A 24,162-nucleotide genomic window follows, 5' to 3' on the forward strand; every position below is an offset into this window, starting at 1 on the left:
CAACCCCCACGCAGCCCCACCTTTGACCCACCACCTCCATCTGCACCTGCTTATGGAGGTTGTGTCATGGAGGAGAGGCAGCCTGACCACTCTCAGCCCACAACACGACTGGATCTTTCCCCTCTCTCTGTGGGAAGACAGCCGGTCTCAGACTGGATTTGACCTTTTCTCTTGTGGTCGGGCCAGGATGAGCAGGAAACCATTGTTAAGGCACAGAAGCCTAGGTGGGAGAAGAGAGCCAGCACTGTAGAGTGGGGAGGGCTCAGTGCTTCCAGGGGTGGATGTTCGGCAGCAGGCCCCCTCTGGTCTCTAGTGAAGGTTGCCTGCAACAAGCACTCAAAAAACATGAGTTTTAGAGCCAGACGGAAAGTCACTGAGCCCAGTTACAGTCATCCCTTGGTATCTGTGGGGAGACTGATTCCCGGACCCCTCTCAGATACAAAACCCAAGGATGCCAATGTCCTTATATGTATGTAGGTTATATGCACATACTACACCATCTTATGTATTTTACATATGGTATGTTTTATTTTTTAATTTGTATTATTTTTTAATGAATTTTTTTTCCTGATATTTTTGACCCAAAGCTGGTCGAATCTGTGGGTACAGAGGGCCAACTGTATTTCATTAGTCGGAGTAGAAAACTGAGACTTAACACAGAGGCAAGGATGTGCTTAAGAACTACTTTGGTTGGCACCAGGCCTGGGATATGAACCTGAATCTCTGTGGCAGTCTGTCCAAAAGTGGGCTGAGCTGGTTTCAGGATTGGAGCAGACAGCTGCCCCGGTGCTGGAATTTGAGGGATCTGCCATTTCCTCCCTAGAATTTCTACCTTTAGCATTACCTTTGGAGTAAGTCAGGGATCACCAAACATCTCATTACCAAAGAACTCTTTCTTCCCCTATGACCCAGCACAGAACAGAAAAGAGCAGAGATGCTTTGGTTCAAGTGCATGGGAAAGAGCGGATGACTCAGAGCTGGCCTGTTCAGCTTCTCCTGATTCTCCAACGAGGTCCCTTATGCATCTTGCCAGCACCTTTAGAGCCCCGTGGAGTATAGTGAGAAATGTTTATGGCCTCTGTTACCAGGGCAGATGAATCGGTGCAGACGTTAACAGCTTCTACACCTTAATTAGCATGGGTGTGTTTAGCAGAATAATTGAGAGCAGAGACTAGGTTGATAAAAGAATAGGGGTCCCAACAGGATAGTTTTTGATTAAGAAAGTATTTGGAGCGCTGTGGAAATGCTTGGAACATAGGAAGGGCAAGTTCAGCTGGGGTGCCTTGGGATGATGGAGGGTGGGGTAGCGGGGTAGGGTGAGAATCGGGGCAGCCTGGAAGCTGGGGCCTGAATCACTGGGGCAGGGACCAGAGAGACCAGAGAAGGTCTCAGACATAAACTCTAGCTACTCCATAAAACTGACTAGAGCATGAAAATCCCAGCGCCTCTGCCACAGCCCTGCACGTCACAGGGGTTGCAAAGTCACAAAAAAGATTATGGCATCGAGCTTTCCTAACAGGAACTATGTCCTCAACTAATATTAATAGCTGACATTTGCATAGCAGTTCACGGTTAATATAACACTCTCATATGTTAGGTGCTTCTCTTAATACCCCTTGAGGTAGCTATTATTATTGTTATTATTATTATCCCTGTTTTAAAGGTGTGGAAGCACAGGGTCAGGACCCAGCGAGCCATTACTTGGAAACACTCTCATTAACAATTACTTCTTATAGTCGTTTCTAGCAACTCATGTCCTGGAAATGTCTGGTTTAATTCATCTCTCTCTCTTTCTAGTAGACAGACAGACACACATACACTCTGAGGACTGATAGGGAAGAGGACTTCACTTCTTGCTTCTCCATAGTCATTTCCCAATTGTTGCTCTCTAACAAAAAACCCCCTTCAAAAGCCTCAGCCCTGCTCAGAAATCTAAGGCGGCTTCAGGCAGCAACAGTAGGGTCCACCCCACCCTGAAGGGCTGCTGCAAAGATCTCCAAGAGGAGGCCCCCAATACCATTCCTTCTGAAGGCCCCAGTTCAATGTGGCTTGAGTCCTTCACCTCTGAGTCTCAGCCAGGCAACACCCCAAGGAGCTGAGGAAGCCTCCTCTCTCCTGCCTCCTCTCCCTCACAAGAGATGGCTCCTGTCCTCCCCATCTCCCTCCCACCCTAACCGCTCACCAAAAATGGACTTGTTTTCTCTGGTGCTGCTTTAATGCATCTTAACACTTCATTACTGGACTTGATTCTGTTATACTTGCATAAAGCAAGCAGACCAGAGGGCCCTGAGCATGCGGCATTAGATGGAGAAACTGCCTGCAGTCTCATCACGCTGAGATGCCTTGCACAACACACCACTCTTAGCACAGACTGAGGCTGGCTGGGCCACCCATGCTGGGTGCTGACAGGCCTCAAGCCTGCAGTGAGGGCCAACCTCAGTCCTCATGGTCTGTACTGGGGACAGAAGTCATCTGATTTTAAATTCCATAGGAATAGACCAGTGGGTGGAGTCACCAAACATCCAGATGTTTTCTCCCAGCTTTCCTATCTGCCATTTATTTTTAAAGATGTGTTTATGGACGAGGTATAATTTTCATACAGAAGGTAAGATTCACCCATTCAGTCTACTGTTCTATGAATTTTTAAAAACAGCTTATCTGAGGTGTAATTGGCATATAACAAACTGCACATAGTTCAAGTGTATACTTTGGAAAGTTTCAACATTGACCATCAGTGCAATCAGGAGGGTGAGCATATTTATCACCCCCCCAAAGTTTCCTTTTGCCCCTTTGTAATCCCAGTAGCTCAGCCCTCCCCACCCCGGTTATTTCTTTTCTGTCATCATAGATTAGTTTATATTTTTTGTTGTTTTATATCAGTGAAATCATACAGCATGGACTGTCTTGACTGCCTTCTTTCATCCAGCATAATTATTTTGAGGTTATGCATGTCTCTGGATGTACTTATTCCTTTTTATTGCTTAGTTGTGTTCCATTGTCTGGATATAGCACAGTTTATTTATCCATTCACCTGTTGAGTTATTTCCAATTTTGAGCTATTTAAATAAAGGAGCTATGAACATTTGTATATAAGGCTTTGTATGGATGTATGCTTTCCTTTTCTCTTGGGTAAATACCTGGGAGTGGAATGGTTACCTCATGTGGTAGTGTATGTTTAGCATTTTAAGAAGTTGCCAAAGTCTTTTGCAAAGTGGTTGTGCCATTTTGTGCTGCCATCAGCAGTGTATGAGAGTTTTGGTCCTTCTACATCCTCACCAACACCTGCTGTGGTCAGTATTTTTAATTTTAATTTTAGTCATTATAATGTGTATGCAGTGGTATCTCATTGTGTTTTCAATTTCCATTTCCCTGAAGACTAACAATATTGAACATCTTTCCTGTGGTTATTGGCCATTCATATATCTTTTTTGGTGAATTATCTGTTCATATATTTTGCACACATGATACTTGGGTCATTTTCATATTATTGCATTATGAGGTTTCTTTATTCTGGCTGGCTATACTTTTTTTTTTTTTAAATCAGATATGTGCTTTGCAAATGTTTTATCTCAGTCTGTGTCATCTTTTCTCTCTCATCTTTGTAGGAAGTCATTTTCCATATATGTGGCGGTCTATTTCTAGACCATCTGTTCAGTTCCATTGATCCATTTGTCTATTTTTACACCAATACCACACTGCTTTGATTACTATAGCTTTATAATAATAAGTCTTGAAATCAGATAGTGCTAGTTACCCCTTCGGCTTTGTTCTTTTTCATGGTGGTTTGGTTATTCTAGACCTTCTGCATTTCCGTATGAATTTTAAAATCAGTTGGCCTATTTCTCCAAAGAAAAGTGTTTGCTTCATGTGTTTATTTTGAAGCTCTGTTAATAGGTGCCTGAACATGTAAGATTGTTATGTGCCCTTGAAGACTTGACCCCTTTGTTGTTTTGAAAAGCCCTTTTTAATCCCTAGTGATAACCTTTGCACTGACATTTACTTTGCCTGATATTAATATAGACACTCCAGTGTCCTCTTGATTGTGTTAGCATCGCATAGTTGGCCCTTTGTATTCTCGGGTTCTGCACGTGCAGGTTGGAAACACTGGAAAATAAAAATAAAAAAATAACAAAAATAATGCAAATAAAAAATACAGTATCACAATTATTTACATAGCATTTACATTGTATCGTTTTTTGTTTTTGTTTTTTTTTTTTTTTTTTTTGAGACGGAGTCTCACTCTGTTGCCCAGGCTGGAGTGCAATGGCGCGATCTCGGCTCACTGCAAGCTCCGCCTCCCGGGTTCATGCCATTCTCCTGCCTCAGCCTCCCGTACATTGTATTGGTTTTTATAAGTAGTCTAGAGATGGTTTAAAGTATGTGGAGGGATGTGCATAGGTGATATGTAAATATCATAGCATTTTATAGAAGGGATGTGTGCATCTGAGGATTTGGGTATCTGTGGGGCAGGAGGAGGTGTGTCCTAGAATCAGTCCCCTACAGTTACGGAGGGACAGCTACATATCTTTTTCCATTCCTTTACTTTTAACCTATTTGTGTCTTTATATTTAAAGTGGATTTCTCGTAAGCAGCAGATAGTTGGGTCCTGCTCTTTTATTCAGCCTGATTTAATTGGCATATTCAACCGATTTGCTGTTGATCACTGGCTATGCTTATGTTTAACCTCTTGCTGTTGTTTTCTATTAGTCCCATGTAGCCTTTGTTCCCTTTTCTCTCTTTTTCTGCCTCCTTTTGGATTAACTGAATATTTTTAAGGATTCAGTTTCATCTCTTCTGTTGACTTATTAGCTAAAAATCCATTGTTTTGTTATTTTAACAGTTGCTGTAGGGCTCATAGCATACATTCTTAATCATCACAGTTTGTCTTCAGTTTACTAAACCGCTTCACATATAGCACAGGAACTTCAAAATAGCACACTTAGATGGCTCCCTTCCTGGCCTTTATGCCATTGCGGCCATACATGCTAATTGTGCATTTGTTCTAAACCTCACAATACACTGTTACTATTTTTGTTTAGGCAGTTAGTGATCTTGTAAATGAAAATCATATACACTTCACCATGTAAGTACCATTTCTGGTGCCCTTCATTCCTCTATGTAGACCCACACTTCCATCTCATATTCTTTTCCTTTTGCCTGAAGGACTTCCTTTAACGTGTCTTGTAGTGCAAGTCTGCTAGGATTAAAATCTTTTAGCTTTTCTGTGTCTGAAGAGAAGTCTTCATTTTTCAGTTTTATTTTCGAAGGATATTTTTACTTAGTATGGAATTCTCAGGTGATAGTTTTTTCTTTCATGACGGTAAAGCTATGATTCCACCGTCTTCTTGCTTGTGTTGTTTCTAATAAGAAACCTGCTGTCACTCTTGTCTGTTCCACTGTACCTAAATGTGTCTTTATGCCCTGGCTACTTCTAGCATTTTCTTTTGATCACTGCTTTGAGGAATTTGATTATGATGTGCCTTGGTATAATTCTTTTTTTTTTTTTCCATGTTTCTGGTGTTTGGCATTCCTTGAGCTTCTGGAACCTGTGGATTTATATTTTTAAAATTAAAATTGGTAAATTTCTGGCGATTATTTATAAAAAACGTTTTTGGTTTTCCCCCCATTCCTGTGAGAATTCTAATTACACATGTATTAGGCTGCTTGACATTGTCAAACAGATCACCGGCACTTTCATTTTATTTAATTCTTTCTTTTTCTCTGTCTTTCATTTTGCATAGTTCCTATACTATGTGTTTATGAATCTTCTCTTTTTTTGCCATACATAATTTGCCTGCCTTCTTCCCTCCCTCATTCCTTCTCTTCCTTCCTTTAGAAGAACCTAGGGGGATTTATCTAATTTTATAATGATTATTATTTCAAAACCAATCCAGAGCTTCCATTCCCAAAACCAGACTACCAGTTGGAAATTCTGGAGGCGGGGAATACAAGGGGTGACATTCCTGGAATTTGGGAAACTTTGCAGGACTTGACACTTTAGAGGTTGGATTAGGATACATCCAATTTCTCCTGCTTCCTCCCCCTTCTTCTTTCCTATCCACAAAGTAAGGAGAGTCCTGTGAGCCCAAAGGCACCAGACACAGCCCCAGCACACTCTTAGCAGGCAGGGCTGAGTGCCTGCATTTCCCTCTCAGTAGGGAAGCCTTAGGGAGCCTCTCACAGGAGTGAGACAGGAACAGCAGCTTTATGGAAACTGAGTTCCAAATAAACACCCGGAAGAAAACTCAGGCTCCCCTGTAGGCCTGGAAAGCTTTGTCTGAGGTGATGACCTTAGGAAGAGGTCACCAAAACCACTTCTTCACTCACAGCTCACGAGATGAGAGCCAGCTGTGCCTGCTGAATGAGTGGTCAGGTACAGCGCACCTACCTCCTGCCAGAGAAAAGGAGACCTGCAGTCTGGCTGTGGCAGGTCTCAGCAGAATCTTTAGCTTTCTTCAGGCTTGATCAGCTGCCTCAAGACCTGTGCTCATGTAAAGAACAAAGAGTACATGTAGGTTAGGAATGTTCTCCACTTCGAGTAACAGGATACTTAAGGACTTTGAATTGGTTCAGCAGCTCAAGATGCCACTGAGAACCAAGGCTCTTTCTCTCTTTCCACTTCCTTATACCGAGCCTGTTGGCTTTTCATATTCAAGCTGATTTCCTTATGGTTGCAAGATGGTCGTCAGTGGGGCTCCAGGCATCATGCCCCCATTCAAGGCAGGTGGAACCAGGAAGGAGTGGAGCCAGTAACACTCTGGCCCTTTTTTTTTACATAAAACAGGGTCTTTCCCAGAAGTCCCTAGCATAGTACTTCTTGAATTTAATCTACACAAGGATCCCCTGGGGATCTCATTAAAATACAGGTTTGGATGTAGTAGATCTTAGGTAGAGCCTGAAATTCCGCGTTTTGATCAAGCTGCCAGAGTATGTCAGTGTGGCTGGAAACTGCATTTTGAGTAGCAAGGTGCAAGGCTACTTCTCCTTACTCTTCGTGACACAGTCCAGTTAACTGGTTCCAACTGGCTGCAAGGGAGGTTGACAAAGTGTCTTACCTTTTTCAGGGGAGAGTTTGGGTAGCAAACCAGTATCAGCCACAGAATTGTACTGAAAATGCAGGGTAGGACGCATCTGAAGTCACAGGGTCAGGCTGGGACAAGTTAGAGCCTTCACCTCCATGAGGGACGACCATGGACCCCTTACCGTGTGTCCACACTCAACCTGCAGGGACAGGGCATTATTGCCATGAGCCAGTCTGTCCTGTATACTCACGGGAGTAGGGATTCCACTTTCAGAATTTTATCACCTCAGCACCCAGCACAGTGCCTGGTAGACAGCAGGTACCCAATACGTGTCTATTACACCGAAATGTTTATTGGCACGTGGTCTGAAGATGGTGCCAGGGAATCTTGTGAAAATGCAATTCTGATTCAGGAGATCCAGGATGGGGATCCAAGATGATGCATTTGGAACAAGCTCCCAGAGGATGCTGCCGTTTGTCCGAATCCTGGGCCTCACTTTCAATAGAAAGGGCCTAGGACATGCAGAGTTAGCAGCAGCTACTTGTTCTTCATTCATGCAGACCTGAAGCTGTTTGCAAGGGTGTTAGCAGATATTAGATATGGCCGGTGGGGAGGAGTAAGGAGGGCCTTGGCTATGCCTTTTTCCAAGATCCAGGAGCTGGATGCCCAGAGATCTCATCCCTGGCTTCGTTGTCCACTGAAAACAAAAATCAACAGTATACCCGGGTGAGGAGAGAGACCAGCCAAGCACATCTTTCAACAGCTCTTAACTTGCTTGGCCCCAGCCATGAAACAGGAACCCGCCATCCCCCTAGCTCAGCCCCGGCCCTCAGGAAGTGCCGGGGACTCTGCCGGGCTGTGTGAGTGAGGGGCCGATGACTTTCAGATGTTGGGGCTTCAGCGGGGGAGTGGGGTAAGCCGGGGAGAGGGAGCATTTTTTTGTGAATATTTTACCCACGGGAAAAGCTGAATTCTCTAGAGCAGAGCTCTGGATTTTTTTTTTTTTTTTTTTTTTAGGTAGTGGGAAGTGAGTTACTGGAATTTCTTCTGAATTCGAAGCCAAACAAAGTTTCTTGCGGTTTTAGTTACACAAGCGGCTGCTGCCAAGATGGAATGAATGAGAAGAGCCACTGAAAGGAAGAGACAGCGAGGGGCTGGGGGAGGACGGTGCAGAACAGGGCCCGGGTGCAGTGCAGAGCAACCCTCCAGGCGGGCATGTTGCCTGCTTCTATGCTGTCAACTCTTTAGGGAGAGAACTGACTGTTCTGTCTGCCTCCCAGGATCAGCATTAAAAAGAAGAAAGGTCTGTGAAAGTGAGGCATACACTGGCAGACACACACACACATGTAAATGATTATCATTGCTTTGTAATTTACCATAATTCGGGCCTGTGCACTCTATGGGGTCCTGCTTTGTTCAGTTTCCTCACTGAGTGGCAGTTGGACGAGACAGTTCTGCCCCTAAGCTGCAGGCAAGCGACTCTCCGTTCAGCCTGGTTCCAGTGTGAGTCTGCAGCGATGCCCGCTGCTCCAAGGGGCAGCAAAGATCATTAACTTCTAGTGGTGATCCCCAAACTTCATTTTCCTTAGAGCCTGAAGCCTCCTCCTCGTTACCTGTCCTGGTAGCCACAGAACGGACCAGGGCCATGTGTCTCCTTTCATTTCTCCAGCCTGCCCTCTGGTGGGAGCTGGGCTTCAGTGAGCGGCGCCCCGGCTAGGGCCTTTCTGCAGATTCCGGGTTGGCTTCCCGTGGTGCCTGGCATCTCTTCTGCTCTCTGGGAGGAGGGATGGGCCACTAAGTGCTGACAGCAGCCTGTCACTCACACTTTGCTCCGTCTGTAGAAACACTCCATGTCTCTCCATTCCATCCCTGCGTGTTACCTAGCAGGAATTTCCTCTTGCTTGGGTCAAGCGGGTGGGAAGGGCTCATGAGAGCTGGCTGAACTCAACCCTTTACACTGGGCGTTCAGTGTCATTACATTGATAGCTTGAAATGGGCAGTAGGGGGAATATTTACACCACAAAAACTGGTGTATGCTACAACCAGAGCTTTCCTTCTCTCTCCCCTAAAAGCCGGTTGTTAAAACATTTAACAACATACCACTGGCCAGAACCACTTGTGAAGGTGAGGTAGGGCTGCAGGGAGAGCCCAGGTAGTAGAGGAAATCGTAGCCTGTCTTCCTTGCCCATAGCACGTGCCGGCCACCACTCAGGAGCTTTCGGAACTTAGGAGCTCTCTTCTGAAACTCTCCTTAAACACCTCCTCATCCCAAATGAGTTGACCTTCAATTAGAGGACTCTGCTGTGGAGCAGAGCGGGAATTACTCAAAGCAGAGTTATAGATGAGACTTATTTTCCATGTTCCTAGGCTCCCTTCCACTGTTCCCTGTTCTCCAGACTCCATGTTCTTATCCGATGGTACTTCTACTCTTTTTCTCAACCTGTTGCTAATGTGCTCATTCAAGAGAGGCTGGTGTGCACCTACCCAGGGACTTTTTGCGGGGAGTGGAAGGGAGTGTTTTATTAGGAATTTAAGTTATATGTGCAAGGAATAGCACATTCATGGAGGAAGGTTGGGTCAGTGGAGATCAGTGCCCGAAGAGCAGTTTCAGCCTGCGTGGTCTTGATGTGGGCTTGGCTGATGAGAAGCTCTCTTCAATTCTGTCATTCTGGGATTTCAGCTGTTTTCTATTGAAGATAGGGATTTTTAAAACTGCACAGCTTTTCAGGCGAGTTCCTTTAGGCCAGCCCTCATGTTACAGTCAGGGAGTTTGAGGCCCTGGGATGCTTCCCAGGGGCTGAACTCTAACTAAAAATGAAGGTCTCCTAGTCCCATTGCCTGTTTTCTTCACTCAGCTGTTTCAACGGATGTTGCCTCATGTGAATTATGGATGACTGCCGGAGTTATTAGAATGAACAGAGTTACCAAGAGCTAAATACTCGTCATTTATACCTGGCCGGTTCTGTTTTCAGTTGTCCTTTTTCTTTGCAAAGAGCTTTGAAACAAGACTGGCCTGTTTGACCTTCCATTTAGAGTTAATGTCAAAGCTTGCCGAGGCCTGGGAAACAGGTTTCATTGTTGGCCTTAAAAGGGAGTAGGAAACAAGAACTTTGATTATCCTAGGCTCTGGCCTATTCTTTAATAAGGAATTTGAGAAGATGCCTTAGTGGCTAGTATTCCTAGAACATAATACTTGAAAGTGGAGCAAGCAGACAAAAATGTGCCTTAGGCAGGAAGCCAGATGGGAAGGGCCAGTGTCCACAGGATCTGCACAGTAAGGACCCTGTGGGAAGATGTCATAGGTAACCGGGCCTGATGGCCCAGCACCCAGCTGCTTTGCAGTGGTTCTGGCTTCGGGGCTTCTCTGGGTGGCTGAAGAACAGGTCTGGAGGTTCATTCAGCAGCTCCTGTTGGGATCAGGTGTGAATTGTGTGCGGGGCCCAGGGCTGGGGCTGTGGAGTCAGGAGGTACAGTTCCTCCCTCCAGAGCACTCTGGCCACAGAGTCACGAGGTTAGGCTGGAAGGAGACAAACAAGAAACAATGACAGGACCTGGACTCAGGCTGTCATGAGCAGCCCTCCTCTGGACAGCGGGAAATGTGAGTTGGGGACTCTTGTTTACGACTTTGTTATGTTTTTTCTCACTGAGCGATGCTCATAACAGGAGAAAGGATTTCTTCACTGTCCCAAAAGAATGTGCCTCAGGACTGAAATTGGTAGTGGCCTTGCCTTACTCATGTGCCCCAAGCACGTTGGAACCCCAGAGGATTTTTAAGCAGATTTTTATTCTTGTTTTCTGGAGACAAAATCTAAAGTGAGGGCTGTGTGTTGTGGGCGGGAGTGGGGGTGGGGGGGTCATGCAAGAAATTTGGAAGCTGTGTGCTTTGCCTGGCTGACTGTCCCAATTACGCCGGCACAGTGGGGGCCTCCGGGCCCAGATGTGGGAGGTCCCACAGGGGCCTGCTCCCAGTTGACAGAGGGCTCTTTACCATTAGGACCTCTTCTGGGTTTCTCAAATTATGGCTTTTCCTCCTTCATGGTCTCCCGGTACTTTTAACCCCTTCTCTCCATTTTTCCCAAGGAATGTTCTAGAGGAAGGGTTTCTGGGAATGGGTCCCCTCCTCACCTGACCTTCGCAAGGGGAGGGATCGGGCAAGTATTGAGTCGTTCCTGCTCATCTGGATTGTGATCGTGACCTCATGGAGTGTCGCTGGATAAGCGATTGTGTCCCTTGAGGCAGGGCTGCACATGGTGCAGTTCCAGAGAAATGAGGGAATGAGAATGAATGTGGCTGCTCATTTGTTCAGTGGCTATTTAGGAAGGTTGGGTCAGTGGAGATCAGTGCCCGAAGAGCAGTTTCAGCCTGCGTGGTCTTGATGTGGGCTTGGCTGATGAGAAGCTCTCACCAATTCTGTCATTCTGGGGAAAGCAGGCCATGTCCCATTGGGAGTGCTCCTGTGAGTCTTTAAGTTAGTAATTCTCATCCCTGGCCACACAGAAGAATCATCTGGGATCATTTAACAGAAACAATGTCAGGATCCTACAGTCTATTCCAGGCCCTTCATTTTCAAACTTGAGTGGGCATGAGAATCACCTGGAGGATTTGTTAAAACACAGACTCCTGGGCTCCCACTTCCGAGTTTCAGTGGCTCCAGGATGGAGCTTGAGAATTTGCATTTCTAAAAAGCTCCCGGGTGACTCCCTGCTGCTGGCCTGGGACCACACTTTGGAAATCATGATTATGAACACAGGAATTAGAATGTCTGCAGATGTGGCCTGGGCATCTGAATTTGTTCACATTCTCCAGGTTGATTTTAATGTATGGCTCTGGCTGAAAACGATTTCCGATCATTGATTTTTTTTTTTTTTTTTGCATCATCCAATAACTATTCATTGGTCAGATTGTGTGTTAATCACTGAGTTCGAGTGAAGACCCTCAAGAATTCCACTGACGACTGCATCATCAAAGGGAACCGAGCCCTGCCCAGGGACACACAGTTGTTTTCCTCTTCCTCGTCCTTTGGAGAAGCACAGTTGAAGCTTCCTCCCTACACCACAGCCCCCACTCCTTGAGCATGAATGTGCTGTAAGTGTGAGAGCCGGCCGTGTACCCTGCCCGGCCTCCCTCTCCAGCCAGCGTCTCTCTGAGGAGTGAGGATTTCTTGCTAAGTACATGACGATGGCCTGTTTACTTTGCTCTGGAGTTTGAGGCTCTTGCGCAGATTCTGCCTTCCCAGACAGTTCAAGAACCAACCAACCAGTTGGTCCTGGCGACCTAGAAAGCATAGTCAGTTGCCCTGGAATAGGTTGATTGCACCCCAAAAGTGCTTTTCCGCCTCTCCCCGTCACAGGTGTTTGCAGCTCCATTTTCCCTCTGAGTCGGCTTGTCCATTACTAGGTTTGCGTTCCTTGATGGGGTCTGTTATTCCAAGGTCTTCGGCAGTGGCGCTTTCCACCCAGTTTGGCTGCGGGGCTGAGAAGGTGCCTTGCATTTTGTATTGTGTGTCCTTGGCGGGTCTGTGCCTCCCTTCTGTCTGTTTTCCCTCAGGACCACCCACCGCCCCATGCTTGTATCTACAACAGCTATGAGGAAGAATATATAGATTAATCGCCTTGCTGCAGGGTGCCAGTTACCCAGTGGCTCTGGCAGACCCAGTCAATGGATCCTTTAGTGTGGCCTTCATCAGTAGAGCTGCCACTGCTAGCACCCAAAAGGTAGCACTAATATGCATGTGTCACCTGAAAATTACAATGTAAACAGTGGGGCAACACATGTATAGGAAGGTAAATTTTAATTAAAAGTCTATTCTCCAACTTAGCCTGCCTTTAAAGATATAGAAATGCCAAGCTGTCAGGCTGCCGGTCAGGTTAAGAGGGCTCTCTCGTGCACTGTGGACCAAGCTGGAAGGACTAGGGCTTCATTGAAATCAGATGCCTTTGATTAATTTTCTACCAAATGCATCCCATATGGGGAAGATGTGCCCTCAAGTGGTTAGCGGAGCCAGCAGGAGCCAAAGCTTCCTGAGAAGTGCTGGGTCTTCTCTCCTGCAGCGTCAGGGGGTGCGGACAGCACAGAGGGGAGGGTATGAGAGTCGAGGCATGTGCCAAAAAGGAGCAGGTGGGAAAAAGGAGCCCATGGCTCAGCAGCAAATTGTGGATGCTGAGTGGATGTGGCTTTTGAGGCCCTATGCCCAGTGGTCATCCTGAATTTGCTGCACTGACTGGGGAGGGGGTGGATGGAGGAGGGAAACTGGCCACCTCCAGAGGCAACCCTGCTGGACAAAACTCACTGTTAGAACCATCAGAAGTCCATTTTCCTATGGAAATCTACAGGGAAGGGGTAGAGAAGAGCTGCAGAGTCTATTAAATATGTGCTTGCTGCCTGGTCTCTGGTACAGTCCGGAAATCAGATTTATACAGTGGAAATTCATTCATGCAACAAATAGTTATTGAGTGCCTACAATATGCTGGTGGTACTAGGGACTGGGGATGCAGCGGTGGGTGAGCTAAAGGCACAGTGCCCTCACCGAGACTTGTATGCCACTGGAGAACATGGATTAAACAAGGCATTATGTGATCAGCATATCAGTGCCATACGGGCAGTGGGCCAAGGTGCTGATGGGTGCACACTGGGGACACCCAGTTCTTAAGTGACGTTTTAGGCTCGTAAGTGGTCAGAACAGCTTTCTTATTTTGCCATTTACATGTTCACATTCACTTAGCTCAAGTTACCCTTCTGATAAGAGGAAATTTGTGTCAAGTCACATAGAATCACTGAATATTTGCACTTGGAGGATCACCTGGCCTAATTCTTCTGCTTCAAACATGAAGATGCTGAAGGAGAGAAGTTAAAGAACTTGTCCAAAATTGCACAACTAGTTAGTAATAAAGTTTGGATGGAAATCTGCTTTTCTGACTCCCAGATTAGTGTTTCTTTGACTTTATCTCACCTTTGGAAAAATGAAGCTGATTCAAGGGAAGTTCCTGGGCACTTATGGCCAACTGCCCTCGCTCTGAAGATGTCATGTTTTAATTGGCCTGGCAGAACTGGAGTCCACAGGTGGTAAGCGTGGACAGGTGGAGAGCCAGCATCAGAGAGAGCCTCCTGGCCAGCGCCTGCCTTGCTTGGCAGATGTCAAGGCAATTGAGGATTGGGGGCAGGGTATGATAAAGGGCATCAGGAAAGTGGCAGTGCTGGGGCACTGTCCTCTGGGCCTCCCTGGGCTCAGCCGGGCAGGGGCGTGCCTTCAGAAACAATGGTGTTGACTCCCTCTGGGCAGCCCTGCAGGGTGGCAGTCCCACAATGGAAACCTTGGAGCAGATTTGTTGGAGGATACGTATAAGAATGAGGGATTAGTGCTGCTTGGGGGCAGAGAAAATGCCCTCTTGGGGAGAAAGAAATGATCTGTGTCAAAGGACTTTGTTTCCTAACCAGGCAGACTCTGGAAGATGACCTCGAGGCCGGGTGGGAATGTGGCAGTGGGAATGTGATTAATTGTACTGTCCATGGACAGTGAGCCGAGGAGCTTGGGCCTGGCTTTATTAGGGACATACACTCAGGGCTGCTCCACCCAGAATCCCTGCTGCTGCCTCCAGGGCTGCTCCACTCAGTGTCTTAGAGATGAGAAAAGGAGTCAAGGACTCCTACCAGCGTGGAATAGTAACCTCTGGAGAGGAGGCAGGTCTCCCAGGGATCTGAGACGTGTTCCAGGAATGGAATTCCCGGTATCCTCGGCAGTCGTTTCAGGATCTTGGAGACCTAGGGATGCTGTCCTGACTGCCCTAAGATAGCATGTCCTTGGCTTACTCAAATGTATTGTCTGAATCAGCAGGCTTCAAGGTGAAATCAGGGGGTTTGTAGCACGGATGTTGGAGCTATGTAGATTGGATTCAAATTCCCAGTTCTAGCAATTCCAGCTCTGTGGGCAGGGCACTAGAACTTGCTGAGTCCTAGTTCCTTTGTAATACGAGGTGATAGTGGATATGTCATAGGGTTGTTGCCTGGATTGAAAGTATGTCAAGCACCTACTAGTGTGTCTGGCACCTGGGAGGTACTTAAATGGTCACCCTTATTACTACAAAACAATAAAAGGTCGTTCCTTTTAAGCCAGAAAAGCTATTTGGAAATGGAACAGTCTTTTAATGAGGAGGCCTTAAAATCCCAAACCACTAGCCAAAACCATCAAAATGGAACCCAGACGGATATTTGCCCAAGGGCCCCTGGCTTCTCAGGGGCCTCCTCCGCAGCAGAATTTGCCTTCACCACCTACTGGTGGTTTCTTAAAACTACACACTCTCTTTCTGAACTGCTCCTTGGTGAGCAGGACACCAGGAGAGTTGGGGAGGAAAGGAAGGTAACTAGTAGTTTTGCAACTGTTTTAATTACTTCACATTGAGATGTTTGTAAATAAGATGTTAGAGTCTGGAGCTTTTGTTTGGTCTTGTGTTCAGCATAAATATAGTTTTTTAGTCACAAAAGTGCCCTGCAGTGGAGGGCGCAGGATTTTGCTGTGACGGCAGAGCTAGAGGCGACTTGCAAATGGCGGCATTTGGAAGTGCCTGTTCTGGGTAGACATCCAAGCTGCTTTCGATTTGCTGTTTGTCCCTCCCAAGAAGCAAGAAAGGTGAATGTAACCAGCCCACTGGAATTGGTCCTTTTGCCGTTAACGTCACCTCTGTTTACTACGTGGGAAGAGTGATTCACATGCAGGAAGAAGACCTTTTCCAGAAATCCTCCATCAGCTAGAAGGAGAGAGAGAGCCTAATTAGGGAGCCATGCCACATTTCATTCTGAGATTTTGTTTGGAAGCATTTTTCCAACTGAGAAGGCAGGAGAGGGTCGTTTAAGTTTGCCACTGTTCTGTTGGGCTTAATGACCTGCCCAGGTCTCAGGCTGCTCTGAGCTGAACTGTCAGTGAGACCAGCAGGAGGGCATCACTGGGATTGGAAATAGCGTGGAGTCAGTTGACAGACATCCATTCAGCACTACCAACTGCCAGGCCTTGTGCTGGTTGCCAGGGAGGCAGAGAAACATAGAATATGACCTTGGTCCTTAAGAAGATGAGGGTTCAGTAGACAAGACGAGCTTGTGCTAAATCAGTGTACAACAGTGAGTGAAGCAGGCGATGAGTCCTATTGGATAGGTCTACCCTCTTGTGGAATATTAGAGAAGGAAGCGTGCATGTGTTTAGTTAGACACAGTTTCTGACCTCCAAGGTGATGATTCAATTCCATGCACGTTTGTTGTGTCCCATTTTGTATAAAGAGAGCACGTTTGTTGATATTCTAAGGTATTTGGAGCAGGATACAGTTGAGGACCGTTTTTCAGTGCTTTCACACTGTGCAGCACGGAGGTCAGGAGCACTGTTTCAGGAATCAGACAGCCCACATTGGAAACCTCCAGGACTTACCACCCGTATGTCCTTGGTCAAGTTGTCAAACCTCTCTACAGCTTCATGTATTCAATCAACAAACGTTTACTAAATACCGTGGCGGCACTGGCAGGCAGGCAAGAGGGACTGAGGGGGATGTGCAGAGGTTGGTGGAGAGGGTGGGCAGGGCGGAGACTGAGGGTATCTAAGCAAAGCTGCCTGCTTTAGGTGGCCTGGGGAGCTTCTAGTTCTCAGCCCATCTCTTCCCTGAATGGGCAGAGCCTATGGGTGAAGGTCCAAGTGAGGATGTGGCTGTAGTGTCTCTGCCTGCCTTTTTCCCGTGCCCTGCAGCACCAGGCCCACACTGGAGCGCTGGTGGGAGCCGGCATGCCTGGTTAGGAGCATGCCAGAGAGCTGTCCATAATTACTTCCTTCCTTTTATTTTCTGGTGTATTTATGAGTTTTAAAAGCCCCTTGGCAACCCAGGAAATTCCATTTCCCTCTGCAGCTCATTTATACTTTCCTTGATATATGCCCAGGCACAAACACTTCTGTGTATTATTTGGTTGTTCATGGGGGATCTTGTAAAAGCTGAGGCCTTAGTGGGTGTACTTCAGGCTTGAGGGCAGGAGAGGGAAAGGAGCAGAAGGCAAGAAAGTAACCTCTGGCAAGGAAACGGTAACACTTTTAAATCTCCTCTGAAGACCACAAGCCAAAGAAATTGGCTCAACCTGTAGCATAAGTGTGCTAGAATAGACACAAGCAAGTTTTTCCTGATAAATGTCAAATGCCTTTTTGCCTGTTCACAATAAACTTTTATACATATGAGCGATTCTCATCTGATTGGGACATGATGCAGGGAGTGGAATAAACTAAATGTCTAGTGTGCTTAACTGGTGTTGCTATAATTGATATTTTTCAGCCCTTTGACTCCATGAATGCCTCTAACACCTAGAGCTGGCTTGTCCAACCCGTGGGCCACTGGCCACATGCGGCCCACGATGGCTTTGAATGTGACCCAACACAAATTCACAGACTTTCTTAAAACGTTATGAGATGTTTCTTGCATTTATTTTTAGCTCATCAGCTATCACTAGTGTTAGTGTGTTTTATGTGTGGCTCAAGACAATTCTTCTTCCAGTGTGGCCCAGGGAAGCCAAAAGATTGGGCACCGCTGGTCTAGAGCCTTTCACAGTTTGACCTTTAGAGTAGCTTGTTTTGGCTTATTATTTTTCATACTTCATTTTCCAAACTATATTATACACTTATCATTTCTATTTATATCCCTACCACAGCCTGAAATAGTGCCTGAATATAGTAGACAGTAAGTGTTTGATGAGTGACTAGTAGATGACAGCAGCTTCCAGCATCTGCCAGTACTTACACTATGTTATAATTTATCATTTTTTCTTGAGGTGACAGAACTCTTGTAATAACTCTAATAGCAAGTCTTCTTTTGTACTAATATATTAATTTAATCATTTATTAACTTTCTAATAATATGCAGCAACCACTGTCAGGCACTAGTTATTCAAAGGAAGACAAGACACAACCCTGACCAGACATGAGGGGTGTTTACCATCCACATGGGAGATGGGCTTATAATTTAAAATGAAATAGCAATTGGTAATATATTAATGGAGAGCATATATTCATAATTTAGGACAGAGGAAGTGCTTTTTGCCTGGCGTTAAAGGGGAGGGTTTCAGGGAGGATGTAGTTGAGCTCCATCTTAAAGATGAGCAGGAGTCAGCAAGAAGAAATGGCAGTGGTGGTGGGTCCTGGCAGAAGGAAGAGCGTGGCCCATAGCATGAGACACGGGTATAGTTGTGCTTGGGGAGCCCAGGAAATTCCACTTCCCTCTGCAGCTCATTTATACCTTCCTTGATATATGCCCAGGCACAAACACTTCCGTGTATTATTTGGTTGTTCCCTGAACTGCTGAGGATGATGGAGCTGGAAACGTAGATTGGAGTCAAAGCACGAAGGCCTTGAATACCCTGGGCAGAAGCTGGGCAGACAGTAGGAAAGGCCCTGAGGAGACTCAGAAGGGCCAGCTGGGGCAGTGGAGAGTGGGGGGCAGGGGAGGCTGGCCAGGAACCATCGCGATAGGCCTGGTGTGGTGGGGGAAAGATTCCTTTCGTGCGTGCTGTCGGGATATATCATAGAGCCTGAAGCATGCCAAGAGACCAAGAAAGGGAGTGTGGCCTCATGCATGCCATCCGAGCCAGAGGAGCCCAAGTAGAGATGTGGGTTAAATGGCTTTGTTAGTTAATATGTGACATGTCACCTCAGTATTGAGCGTCTCTGGCAGCCGCTGGGACTGCAGACACATTGTTGGTCACACTGACCCAGACAAGTAGTCAAGGCAACTTTCACCACAGATCAAGCAAGAGAGTCAGCAGTAGGTGGGGCAGGGCGGTCCCTGTCTGTGTGCACATGGTGCTCAGCGAGTCACATCTGCTCCAGTTGTGTCATCTCCGTGGACAGTGAAGCGATACTGTGCGCACAGTTCTGTGTGTGCCTCTCCCGGGGAAGGGGTGTATTTGGCCTGTACCTCACCCCAGCCCTCCTTCCTCTTCCCTCTTTCACCACGTCTTCCGGGGCTGGCTTGAGTGCAGGAGTCTTTCTGCCAGCTCCCTGCCTACAGCCGCCCACTCACCAGCCCTTCATGTGTGCCTCTGAGAGTCTTCCTCCTAAACCGCCCCATGCCCTTCAGTCGCCTTTGAAAGAGCTTGGCTTTGTGAAGCCTGGGCAGTGAACATCCTTAAGCCCTTAGCAGCTTCCCTGAACACTCCCCATTATCCTTCAGGAGTCCTTCCATATGGTCAAGCAGACGAATTCCCTGTTTCTTATTCATATCGTGCCGCTTCTCACCTCCGGCAACCCCGTCTAACATGCCTCTCCCTCTTCGGTCTTTCAAGGTTTCATTCAAACCAAACTTCCTTCTGTAACCACATGCCCCTCAGTGAAGCATCCTTCCTTACTGTGCACATGACCCCTGTGGCTTGTGGCAACTGTGCCTGGATACCCCGATTTCTCTTTCCAAGGCAGGGAATTTTCTTGTCCTTCCTTTAGTCCTAGTACCTAGCAGAATTCTGAAAAACAGCCATTCAGTGAATGTGTGTTGATAGCAACGATTCTGGCACAGCTGAGGGGGCCAAATACATGCTAAGTGGTATTAAGAGTGATAATGGTTTTTAAATAATAACAATACCTACCGTTTAGTCATTGCAATGGGTCTGTCACAGCGTGAGACCCATTACGACCCTCATATGATGGAATCAGCGTAACCTCCCTGTGTCTTGGCATTACTTCCATTTTGCAGGGTAAGCAGTGACATACCTTGACCGAGGTCACGTGGCTAGTAAGTGGCAAACGTGGAAGTGGGCCGGTGTTCTTCTCGGCCACACTGCCAGCCTCTCCACATGTGTCCTCTGCCATAGCTGCATCTCCCAGATTGCATGGGATTTTTTCATTGTGTTTTTGTGACCATGTTGCTTCCTTATCCCTGTGATTGGGTTTTGCCCACATCTCTCGTATGAGAGCAGCCTTGGTAAGAAGCAGGGAGAATGGAAGGGATGTCACATGCCAGAGTGGTCAGAAAAATGAGGTTGCTCAGCAGGTGCCATAAGAATGGATGACTCGTGCCCTGTGCCTCAGAGTAAAGATGGAGAAATGGAAAGGGAGTGCGGAGCAGAGAGACGCTGACAGAGGATGAGCGAGCACAAATGTTTATCCATGCTAATGGAGTGGGGACGTGATAGCCACTCTGCTCGAATGCTTATGAGGAGCAGTCTGTGGGCTGCAAATGCAGGAGCACAGGGAATCTTCACCCTAGTGGCAGGGGAACCTAAAACTCCAGGCTGCAGACAATGGCTGGGGCATCTCTGTAACAGTCTGGCCTCGGAGGTCCAAAAGACAGGTCATAGACAACAAAGGCATCTGATATTTCCTGACACTGCCATCCTCTGGGCTCTGGGGGAGTCCGAGATCATTTGCAGCACTGCCCTGGGAGAGGTGACAGGCTGGAGGAAAATTAGTAGGGTCCGAAGGAGTGCAGGCCTAGCTTTCCTCTCACTTCCAAGGCCAATCCAAAGAAATAATTGGTGCTGCTTTCAGCATATCCTCACGTGGGACCACCGCCACCTCCAACTAGACTCTGTCCCCAGCCTCCTGCCTTAGGCTCTTCCACCTCACACTACAGACTATCTAATAAATTCTCTACTGTAGAGCCGAGGAGTGAGAATAAGGGAAAGGAAAGCCAGGGGTTCTACGGGACCCAAAATAATACCAAATTCCCCCGTTGGTCTGTGGTCCAACAGTATGGAAATGGATAGCCATCTGCATGAGGTGGAAATGTCTCTTCTTTGTAAATGTCCCACGGCCTGAAATTTCACCATTCCAGCTTGACTTTTGCTTCCATTATTCCATAGTTTCCACGGGAAGAGAAAACTTGACCTGGTTAACACCTTGATCAGAATCACTTCATCACAGATCAGATACATCCACAGAGATGACTGAGGAAACAGAGAAGAGCTTAGAAAGCCAGCTCTTCATCACCTTTTGGTCTTGGTCCTCCTGCCTTGGGGGTATAACCCTCTCTTAGTTGGTGGGAGAAAAATGTCCATGGTAAGAAGAAAGATGTCAGGTCCAGGACAGCAAAGGAAACACTCAGTAATAGAAGCAACTCCAATTGTATGAGCAGTCTTCTCGAGTGCTGTCCTGTCAGCCTACCGTCCACATTCCTGGTGTCATCAACTCCCTAGGGACAGGAGCACGGAACACGTGGGAGCCGCCACTGCAGGAGCTGCCTTAGTGACAGTAGCATTCACCAGAGGCATTTAACGACTGTTTCATCCATAGCATTGTCTGGGCTTTGAGAGAGAAATCCCGCCTGCAACAGGAGAAGACTGAAAAATAGAAAACCATTGGCAGTATCAGAGAGTTGTCATTAGTGGACCAGGGCACTGAGTTGATTCACTAGGGCTGTTATTATGGTTGTTATTTTAATTCCTGAAGAGGCAGTGGGTTGTCGGAGAACATGGGCAGTGGCCCTTGCTTCCCAGGAGGAAAGACAAAGGGAAGACAGATGCCAGGGGGTCATTTCTGTGGAAAGCACATGCCCAGGTGTGTATTTTCCCCACCGTTGCCAAGCCCCACAGCGTGGCTTGTGGATGTTACCAGTGATATTGTGACGTTGAAAGCATTCCATTGTGTCTTTGTGAGAATCAGGGGCCGTCTTTTCTGCTTTGTCTAAGTATCTACAGATAAATATGCATCTATATTATATATGTGTTGATTTCTCCATACTCTGTGCATATACTTAAATCTGTAATGGGCATATACCTGTATCTGTCTGAACAGTTGGATATATATAGGGTGTATACCTGTATCTGTCTGAACAGTTGGATATATATAGGGTGTATACCTGTATCTGTCTGAACAGTTGGATATATAGGTGTGTTGCAGCTCTCCAACCTTTACCAAAGAAACAAAAAAACCCCAAAACTGCACACACACACATGTGTGCACACACAAATAAATAAATAAAAAGGAGAAGGAAGAAAAGAAAACGGCTAGAAGGAGGTTGCCTTTTCTGTTTCAGGGACCTCAGCAGTTCTTCTCAAAATAGGCTTGTGTCCTTGCTGGGCACCATCTAAGGGAGACGACATCACAGGGGGTCCAGGCAAGGGCGGTGGAGTCAGACAGGGGGGTTCAAATCCTCACATGTGCGGCTGTGACCTTGGTGCAGCAACTCAACTGCTCGAAGCCTCAGTTTCCCCATCCAAGGAAGAGGGACAGTCCTTCCGGGGAAGAGCACCCTGCCCTCCCCGTGACAAGGGCTCACCGATAGTCTCAGGCTTCTTTTACAAGGAACAAAATTGCTCATCCTATAGTTACAGCTCAAGTTGGCCACACAAGCATCTCTCAGGTGACAGGGTCTTTTTTTTAGACAGAGTCTTGCTCTGTTGCCAGGCTGGAGTGCAATGGCACAATCCCTGCTCACCGCAACCTCTTCCTTCTGGATTCAAGCAATTCTTGTGCCTCAGCCTCCCAAGTAGCTGGGATTATAGGCATGCACCACCACACTCAGCTGATTTTTGTATTTTTAGTAGAGACGGGGTTTCACCGTGTTGGCCAGGATGGTCTCCATCTCCTGACCTCGTGATCCGCCCGCCTCAGCCTCCCAAAGTGCTGGGATTCCAGGCGTGAGCCACCGTGCCGGGCCAGGTGATAGGGTCTTAACATGGAGGCTTCCGGGACAGATTTGGTTCATGTCTGCCCTGGCATTCAAAAGGTGCCAAGTAGAGCCTGGAAGGCTCTCAGACTAACTTCTGTAGACCCGTGCCCTCTGCAGCCGCGGAATTGGCTTCTCGTTCTGTGTTGCTGCTAGTGCTTTGTGTGTCCCCAGACAAGCCGGTTCCCATCTTTGGACCACAGAGAACCCATCGAGGGGCTCTCTCGAGTCCTCCCAGCCCACCCTTCTGTGCCGGGCCACTCCAATCTTGCAGGACACTGTGCTGGAAACTGACTTCAAGAGTAACACTGATGTGGCTGCCACCTCCGGGGACTTTGTAGGTTTGAGTATGTGTGTGGGAATGCGGTCTGTTTTATTTACTCTTCCTAATGAGGCTGAACGGAGCTAGTGAGGGCATTAAAACATTTTAGTATTATTAGTTTTAAAATTAGCCCGAGCTGTTAAGGAGAGTCCCTGCTCACTTTGCTTATGTGAGAAAGGGGCTTCTGAACGCCAAGGTTGAATGGCCAGTATCTTTCATCCTAAAAAAGACAGCTTTACGAACTGTGCATTAGAATGACCAGGGAAACTTTAAATATAACGATACGGGGTACCTGGGCCCCGCCTCTTCCTTTGGTCCACCGGCCCTCCCTGGACATCAGGAGGTGTGGTTTTTGCTTTTTTGTTTTTTAAGTTTTCCAAGTGGCTCTCATGTGCAGCCAAGGTTGAGGCCCACCGGGCTAAACTAAAAACATTTTCCGGTGTATGTGGGAGGCAGGTGGGAGGGAGGGCTGGCGTGCTGCCCAGCTGTGTACCATTTCCTGCTTGGTAGATGCTCGGGGAGTGTTTGCCAGAGAGCTCTCCTCTGATGCGTGGCATGGCTGGTTCAGATGCTGTGGAGAGAGGTGTGGGTACCTGTGGGACCAGTGCTTCTCAGTCCTGAAAAGATGATCAGAATCCCCCCAGGGTCTTTGAGAAAATACAGATTCCTAGGCCTCATCCGCATTTGCCGGAACAGAACCTCTGAGGGTAGGAATGAAGAATCTGTTATTCCTGTTATTCTCAGGAATAGTGAAGCTTCCCAGAAGATGCTTTTGATTCAGAAACCACCAGAAGGGGAAAACTCGATCCTCATTTCCTAGGAGGGAAGATTTTACATTTTCCTTTTGGTCATCTGATGGCCCTAGGTTTCACTAGATAGGCCACTTATTCGCCATGGGACCCAGGCAAGGCACTCAGCCTCTCTAAGCCTCAATTTCATCATTTGTAAAATGGGAACCATAATGGTATCTGCTTCCTAAGAGTGTTTCGAGGATTAAATGAGGTAATATGCATGTTTGGCACACTGTACATGCTCAGTGTGTTAACTGCCATCATCATCGTCAGCACTATCATTTTGTAACTCAGACAGAAGCTACACACTGTAAGAGCAATTTCTAAGATTTAAGGAATCTGAAATAAAAAATTCTGGCTGTGAAGTCTGAGGCAAATCTAGAGGCTAGCGGGGATAAATTCGTTTTAAACTTGTA

General features: G+C 46.9%; 1 protein-coding gene and 1 long non-coding RNA gene across 47 annotated transcripts in view; both read left to right on the forward strand.

Moving 5' to 3' along the window:
• Nucleotides 1–13,929, forward strand: part of LOC108581255 — a 28,182-nt gene extending 14,253 nt beyond the window's left edge. The window contains exon 2 of the long non-coding RNA XR_001893194.3: nt 13,744–13,929. This is a non-coding gene — a long non-coding RNA (uncharacterized LOC108581255). The remainder of the gene's footprint in view (nt 1–13,743) is intronic.
• The window catches only part of CACNA1C (calcium voltage-gated channel subunit alpha1 C), a 729,498-nt gene that overhangs the window by 301,834 nt on the left and 403,502 nt on the right, over nt 1–24,162 (forward strand). The window lies entirely within an intron of this gene.

Source organism: Papio anubis, chromosome 9 (assembly GCF_008728515.1).
Source record: "Papio anubis isolate 15944 chromosome 9, Panubis1.0, whole genome shotgun sequence".
Classification (NCBI taxonomy): Eukaryota; Metazoa; Chordata; class Mammalia; order Primates; family Cercopithecidae; genus Papio; species Papio anubis.